This window comes from Drosophila tropicalis, unplaced genomic scaffold (assembly GCF_018151085.1).
Source record: "Drosophila tropicalis isolate 14030-0801.00 unplaced genomic scaffold, ASM1815108v1 contig_39, whole genome shotgun sequence".
Lineage (NCBI taxonomy): Eukaryota > Metazoa > Arthropoda > Insecta > Diptera > Drosophilidae > Drosophila > Drosophila tropicalis.
Window position 1 is genome coordinate 160,795 of NW_027172851.1, and position 7,650 is coordinate 168,444.

At 39.9% G+C, this 7,650-nt stretch overlaps 1 long non-coding RNA gene across 1 annotated transcript; it reads right to left on the minus strand.

Moving 5' to 3' along the window:
- Positions 1-1,996: 1,996 nt before the first annotated feature.
- Positions 1,997-3,418, minus strand: LOC137572553 (uncharacterized). The gene is made up of 2 exons (XR_011031703.1): positions 2,914-3,418; positions 1,997-2,693 (listed from the first exon to the last, which is right to left on the minus strand). It is a non-coding gene; the product is annotated as an uncharacterized lncRNA (long non-coding RNA).
- Positions 3,419-7,650: the final 4,232 nt, after the last annotated feature.

Here is a 7,650-nt window from a genome sequence, read left to right on the forward strand (position 1 = left end):
TTTTCCAACACTGTCGCTGTTTTAAAAATTAGCTTGTTTCTTTTGTTTCCACAGTAGTAACTAAATTGCATGTGTATGGGAATTCCATAACGAGACTCCCGAGTTGTCGGATGACTTTATAGGTTTTGTCTAAAGTCGTACACGGTTTTATTATTTTTATTATACGTTTATAGTCTTAGTTAATAAGATGATAAAGAGAAAATAGTGTAATACATTTTCTCTTTACGTTTCGGCACACCGTTCGAACACACGGCACACGCACAGTTCTCCTTACCGAACATATTCGACCGGCTGGAACCTCAAGATAGTGGCTTTGCCTTAAATGTTGGTAAAGGCACCAGTCCTGCTTATAGATTGGACCTTTCTTTTGCTGACTTCTATTAACCTTTGTTTCGGCACTCCAAAAAAACAAGCTTTTTTAATATTTGCTTTCCAGCTTATGGGTCCAAAAAGTAAATCTTCGTTTAATCGTGTTGTTACAGGTTTTCTGGATAAGTCTGAGGCAAATTCCTAATTGATTTCAACCATAATTTTTTGTGCGGACTTGAACGAGTTATTTACTGACTTTGACTTGCTGGTTTTGTTCTTCTTTAGATATATTGGAGATTTGTTTACCAATGCAGGTCTGTAACTTCAACTTGTTAGACTTCTACGAAATCTGCAAATTCGTCCATAGTTAAAGGAGTTTTATTTCTGCTGGAATTATTGCGTTTAAGAAAATTTTGCATAATAGTTTTGCAGTGAGTTAAGCGTTCTTTTCACGGACTTGTCCCAATTAGGTGAACGATTTCTGTCTAAAAGTCCAACGATGGTCTCCTTTATCCTTTGTCGCCTGCTAACAGCTCTATATGCAATTGGGATCCATGTCTTTGAATTGTTTTTTTCAAGCAATCGTTTTGACTGTATTGAACACCCATTAAAGTATTTTCTTAGTTTGCCGTGAACATTTCCGATTTTCTCTGCTTAGCTCTAATTTTCCAACCAATTCATCCAACTTGCTTTGTGTTATAAGACTTTGTTTTTTGTCTTTCTTTTGTTAAGTCCAGTCACATTGTTGGCACAAGCATTAGAATTTTTTGGGTTATGTTATCCTGGATTCTACCATATCATTGGTACTACCATATCATTGGTGCACCAAACGGCATTTTTTTTGTTTTTTATGCATCCAGGTAACTAACCTGACATAACGGGCTATGCAAACTGTATTTGGCGCCGACGATTCATTAAATATCACATCATAATTAAAGTAATGTCTAAATCGGGTAACAAAATTTGCACTAATCGATCCGTGCTAATCAGCATACCGTAGCTTACTACCACCGGGCCCTGATATCTTCTCGACGGCCCTGCAATTAGCACATTTGATTATATTCTAATTAAATTTTAGCCACTTATTAAAAATTTTACTAATTTTAATAAAACGCCAATTAAATGTGCTGAAAGGCTAATTGTGGCGTTAAGGTTAAGCATGGACAGAAAAAACAACGGTAACTAGCAAGCGATTTGCTTCAAATTCAGTACAGCAGCGTTTGAAGCTGATTGCTTGTAGCATGTAACGTTGAATCTCACAATGAGTGTTGAGCAGATGTTCGTGCATAGTGCTGGCCGAGTACGCGATAGGTTCGGCTAGGGTCAGGTCGGCTGGGAGTGGGTTATACGATAGAGATTAGCCAGAACTATAGTTACTCACATTCGATACAGACGTAAAATTTTAAATTCGCGTACTTAAGGACACCAAGGGATAACGGTACAGGTTTAGATGCGAAAGAAAGAAGGCGTGAGGAGACCAGAAACAAGAACACGTTAAACTATGTAGTATCAGGAGGCACACATGTTGGTTTATGTCATGATATCCTATAGGCCTATCATGTGAACGCCCACCCTACCATGATCCTCGGGCCACGTCTGAATTGAGGATCCCTCCAACATGTCTTACGGCCTCTTGTTATCTCTCAGTCGGTTGCATGGTTCCCCAAAATTTAACGATTATAGGGAGTTCATTTCAAAGAACAATAGTTTTATTAATTTCTAAACTTATGAACAAGGCAGGATTCATTTCCTAATTTAATTCATTCTTAATATCTCTTTCGGAAACAAACGAACTTAATATTATTCAGAATTAATGAAGTTAATATGTAGAGGTCCCTAAAGTAGTATTTGTTCTTTTGGGCTATTCAAGCTTATCTTCATACTTTGAAATCTTAAACTAAATACTGGTCGAAAAATAAGTTTGGATCTCATCCTCAATTTCATACTATATACGATGTAGCAATGCGGTTATCAAACATAATTATCTTACTCGTTATCTTGAGATTAGGTTACAAAAACCAAATTGAATCAAATTTACAAAAAACCGAATCATATCAAACTGATGCCGGGAGAGAAAAAGGATAAAAATAACAACTACACGGTTAAATTTCCTAATAAATTTAAGTATTGGCAATGGCACCAACGTCCAACATATTCAAAGGCTCCAAAAACGAATAACCCGAATCAATTAATAAGTTTTTTTTTTTTTTTTATGGTTTGACTTACAGTTTTAGCCCAGCGGCGAAAGATCTTTCGAAGCGGAGGCTGTTCAAAAATAGATAACATGATTTAAGGTAGTCAGAAGCCTCTGATTTGGTTTGGGAGCACCCGTTTTCGATTAAGCACATTAACATTAACATTATTCGTATCCTCTCTCTCTCTCTCTGTGAACAAAGAACTCTTATAAGTATTGAATGTCTAAGTATTACAAGAACATTGTCTTCGAACGTCCCTAGGTCATGCCAATGGGTTGCAACTGCTTCATTGGGTACCCGTGTAGTAAGACCTGAATTCCACGGATTTAAGTTTTTTTTTTTTTTCTTTTTTTGGTTAAGTACTTGCGATAATCATTGGCAGGACCGAGAGGCTCGAATGCATAGACACCATTAAATTTGAAGGGGCTTTTAAACGCTTGCACCCATCCTGATTATTTTACGGCTGCACTGCACAAAACCACGTGTTCTTTTTCGGAATGAGTCCGGTCAAAAATGGACAGAAAGGCGCAGGTTAAAACTTCCTTCGCTCAACGTTTCGTTAATTCATTGAGACTGAGTCCTCTTTCCTCAGTTGAAAAATCGGACTTGGCGGTCTACCACTCAGGGGTAATCTGCTACGTACTTGTGGTGCCAGTCCCCTATGGAGAGCGACACCACAGCCACACAAATTTTGGAATAAATTTATTCCGATTGGAGCGGCGATAGCCAAACCCCACAAAAAAAAAACGATGTTATTGGACGCGGAATTAATTTCTGCGACAAATCACAGGCGCTCCGCGGATATTCTCTCCAATGCACTACCAGAAACTACACCAGAACCAAGTTGGGTGTTTTGTTGGGCAATCCTATGAAGGATGCAATTAAAAGGGTTATATTTTTTTCTTGCACGATACACGCGGCCGTGAAGTTGGCAGCGAGGAGTGTAGCACCTCCGTCTCCTTTGGGAGTTGAGTTAAGAAAGAACGAGGCCACGCGTATTTTAATCTTTTAATTTTCCTTTCGCCAATATTCTTTAATCTAAGGATGAGCTTTAAGCCGATATCTCACCGATCGATACGTGACGACTTACGTGAATACGTAAGGTCATAATACGTGTTCTGATCGCCGATAAATGTATTTGTCTATAACCTTGACATCGGGTAGCTGGGATTGCTTTAATTGAATCTTAGCTTTTAAATCTTTATATTCATCAGCGTCGAAGGCGTCTGACGACAGATCGAAACCAGTTGCTAAGGTAATAGCTGATATATCATCAGTATGTACTCGGGATAAAGCGTCAGGCACTATATTTCGTGAGCCTTTCCTATGCATTATTTTAAATGAGAATCCTTGCAGTTTAAGTGCCCATCTCGCCAATCTAGAACTTAAGTCAACTTGCGTCATTAACCATTTTAGGGACGCGTGATCTGTAATAATAGAGAATTCTTGACCCTCAATATAAGCTCGAAATTTTTTTACACATAGGACAGCCGCAAGGCATTCTTTTCTGTTACGGAATAAGCCCTTTGACACTGATTTAGTTTTCGTGACATAAAGGCGATTGGCACTTCATTTTCTTCGTTATCGATTTGCATAAGTACACCTCCCACACCTGTATGACTAGCATCACAGTGTATAGAAAAAGGAGCGTTAAAATTAGGGCTATGTAGTACAGGGGCGGTACACAGAGAATATTTTAACCGATCAAATGCATTTTGTGCTTCTTCAGACCAAATGAATTTTCGTTTGTGCTTTAACGTGTCGGAAATGGGTGCGGCAATACCAGCATAATTTTTTATAAACTTATGATACCATCCCGTGAGACCTAAAAACCTACGTACTTACTTTACAGACTTGGGCACTGGGAATTCTTGGATCGCTGACACCTTATCAGGGTCCGTCCTAATGGTTCCATTACCAATAACATGGCCAAGATATTTGACTTCTTTGAGGCAAAATCTACTTTTTCTCACATTAATTGTAAGTCCCGCTAGGATTAGTCTATTAGCTAACTCAGATAATACTGAAATATGTCTCTCAAAGGACTCCGAAACTACTAAAAGGTCATCTAAGTATATAAAAATTTCATTTCGCAAACTTGGTGGTATCACTCGATCCATAAGTTTGGACATTGTTTGAGGGGCGTTTGACAAACCGAAGGGCATTACAGTAAACTGATAGAGAGGTCTTCCTGGTATGGTAAATGCCGTTTTCTCGCGGTCGCTAGCGGCTAGCGGTATTTGCCAATAAGCATCCTTTAGATCAATACTTGAAATAAATTCTGCTTTCGGTAACCGACTAAGAATTCCGTCAATTAAAGGCATAGGATAAGCATTTTTAATCGTGACTGCATTAAGTTTTCGACTGTCAATACATAATCGAACTTTTCCTGGTTTGCGCACCAGTACAACAGGTGATGACCAGGGGCTATTTGATTCTTCTATTACCCCAAGGGCAAGCATACGATCTATCTCTTGGTACATTAATTTTTCTATGGCCGGGGATACAGCATAGTGCCGCTGCTTGATCGCTTTTGCATCACCTACATCAATTTCATGTGACAGCCAGCTGGTTTTTCCTAATCCTTTTTTCTCGAAGGATGGAAACAATTGAATGGTTTTAAGTAAGTGTTTTTTCTGGGATTCGGATACTGACACATTTAATTCGCTATCGAGATTAATACAAGCTACGGTTGGTTCTTTTCCTTTATGCGCCAAAAAGGCCGGTAACAAATTAAAGGCTCTCCAAAAGTCTATGCCTAAATAGAGATTCTGTGCCAGCGAGGGTACAACATAAAGAGTTATTGGTTTTTCGATTCCTCGAAAGCTAACAGAGGTAAGAGTCTTTCCTAGAGTGGCTTGTTTTTGTCCATCTGCTGTGTGCACCATGGTTTTTACCGTCTTAAGGGGTAGCAATTCGTTGATCAATTCTGTCGCCAAATTTCCACCTACACAACTAATTGACGCTCCAGTGTCCATGAGACCCTTTAATTCTCTTCCAAAGAGGTTCACATCTGCGTACGGCCGCCAATCAAGGGAATCATCTATTATCGAATCCAAAACCGCCGTTTTCTCTAATTTATGTTTTTTTCTATATTGAATTAATCGCTTAATTCCTCGCATCTTTTTAGTATTTGCACATAGTGGAGATATAAACTCCCGTAGGTGCATAGGAATAGTTGGGAGTTGTGACAAAGTTGGTAGTGAGGAATCCATCGAGGATTCCCCTAAAGGGTGTTCACCGGGTTCAGTTTGAGTGCACTTTTCGACAGTGCACGGCGAACTCCGTTTTTTGAATTAGTACATCGATTACAAGTAGGTTTGTAGGCATCAGGTTGACCGCAGCCATAGCAAAATATCTTTCGCTCTGCATCGCAATCCTGATATCTATGTCCATTTTCTTTGCAATTCCAACAAATTAAGTTAATAGCAGCAATTTCCACCTCGGAATCTATATCCGGGTCGGTTTCTAATTTTACATTGGTAGCCGAAAATTCTAATTCATGAACCTGCCGTTTCGGGGTAGATCTAGGCATGGTTGTCGTCACTGACTTATTTACCGATTGCATAAATCGTTCACGTGTGCACACAACGTGGCGCAAATGTGAAGCCGACATTATTGGTACGTACAAAATCTCATGTTGAATTTCTTGTAGTAAATTTGCCTTCAGCACATCTAACAATGCAGATTCTGTCAATGGGACGGCTAATCTATCTCCCAGTGTTACGATAGCGTCGTAAAAACTATCAAAGGGTTCATTTGGACGTTGTTTTCGCTGAAACATGGCCGTACGAATTTCTAGATCGGTTCTTCCGTCTTGAAATTGTGCTCTTAGTGCCACCCGAAGCTGTGACCAGGTCACTAGTGGAACGCTTCGGTGAAACCTCCAGAACCAGTCGTTAGCAGCTCCTTCAAATAAGTTGCTCGCGTAGCGAGATACAAGTTCTAAATCATTATTGAGTGTTTGTTTTGTGAGGGCTTCGACTCTATATATAAAGTCATCTACCGCTATGGACGAATGTCCTGAAAATCGAATTTTCCAATTCGTAATTATTTGACTAACCCGATCAGCACGCAATTCGGAACTTGGATATGCTCCACTATTCATCATAGAGGTACTTGGATACGTAGTCTGATTGGGTCGTTGACTTTGACTTTCCCGTGGAGGGATTTGAAATAACTCTTCAAATGTCTGTCTTTGTCCCGAGGGTTGGATGGATGCTCGAGATGCTACGTTTTCTGAAAGTAGTGGGCCGTTAGACGCCGCTCGTTGTAAAGTTATCTCTAAAGACTGGGTCATTTGGGCTACAGCCTGAGACATGGTCTGCGACAAGGTTTGGGAGACCTGAGTCATTGATTGAGCAACTACCTGATTCATTTGGGTAAGGCCTTCGGAAAGGGCTCGGGCTATTACTTGATCTATGCTTGCTTGTGATGACGGCAAGTCGAATGCCTCTGGCGTGTTGACCTGTGGTTCCATTTCTGGGTTAGCCTCAGTTGCTCCTGCTACGGTACGTGATGATCTTAAGATCGGCATGTCTCCGCCGCCTGCTAACAGTAACTCGTCTGCCAAATTAGTAACGTTGGATAGAACGGAAGTACGACAAACTGGACACACTGATTTAGCTCCTTCGCGAAGCGAAAAGCAACTAATGTGAAATGAATGATTGCAGGGGGTGGTTATCCACTCTGCGTTGAAGTCCAACTCCCGCACACAAATGCCACAGCTTCTACTAACTTCTTCAGATCTGTCCAAACTATCGGAACTATCGAATACTGACATAACTTGCTATCACTTCGATTGAAATATTCTTATTATTATTGTACATCTAAATATATATAACACTTTTCTATATTAAACTGGGTATAATGCAATATTATGGTAAATCAGAAAAATTCATCTAAAACCGGGAAACCATACAACCATGTCTGCAAACGTTAAAGGTCAGCCTAAATGTACTCTAGATACTACAAAATAAACAAATATTTGTCTCGCATTGCGCTGCTTGGCCAGTGTTGCGGCTAAGTGGTAGCTTAATGCCACATTACTTGACTCCAGCTGTCCTGGCTCGCAGTCCAATGCTGATGTCACAGGAATTCTAGAATTTATTCCGGGCAGTCGGTAGTATTTATCCACCAAAGCTGA